Genomic DNA, 731 nt, shown 5'->3' on the forward strand with positions numbered 1-731 from the left:
AGCATGGAGCCTGCTTCTCCCTCTCCTCTGCCTCTCTCTGTCTCTCTATGTCTATCATAAATAAATAAAAATAAATTAAAAAAAAAAAAGGTGAAGTGCGAAGGCTTTACGGGGACTGTGACCTGGGATCCGGAGTGGGGTGCGTATGTGGCGGGGTGGGGGGGTGAGCACAGGACCTGGTCCCGAGCTGGCCAGCCTGGGCCCCCTGCGTGCTGCTCAATCCTGTCTCGGACATTGGGTGGTCTTCTCCTAACCATTAGGCTTCACTATTCCCAGAACGGGGAGGGCCTCACGTTTACGGAGGTCTTCTTTTCCATCCCCTGATAGTTCTTTATCATTTTCATCAAGTCGTAAGCACGTCTCACTAAGTTCACTGCTGGGCATCTCATGTGTTTTATCACTATTGTGATATATTTTTCCCAACATACTGTATTTATTATGGTTGATTTGTAAGAAAACTATTGTTTTCTTTTTTTTTTTAAATTACCTTGTCTCTGACCACCGTTCTCAACTTTTATTTATTCTAATGTCTCTGCAGAGATCCTCCCGGAATTCCTAAACCGGCACGACGCCGTCATCGGCACACTCAATTCCAATATTTATTTATTTATTTATTCATTTATTTAAAATTTTTATTTATTTATGATAGTCACACAGAGAAAGAGAGAGAGAGAGAGGCAGAGACACAGGCAGAGGGAGAAGCAGGCTCCATGCACCGGGAGCCCGACGTG

The sequence above is a fragment of the Canis lupus genome, chromosome 31, assembly GCF_003254725.2.
Source record: "Canis lupus dingo isolate Sandy chromosome 31, ASM325472v2, whole genome shotgun sequence".
Classification (NCBI taxonomy): Eukaryota; Metazoa; Chordata; class Mammalia; order Carnivora; family Canidae; genus Canis; species Canis lupus.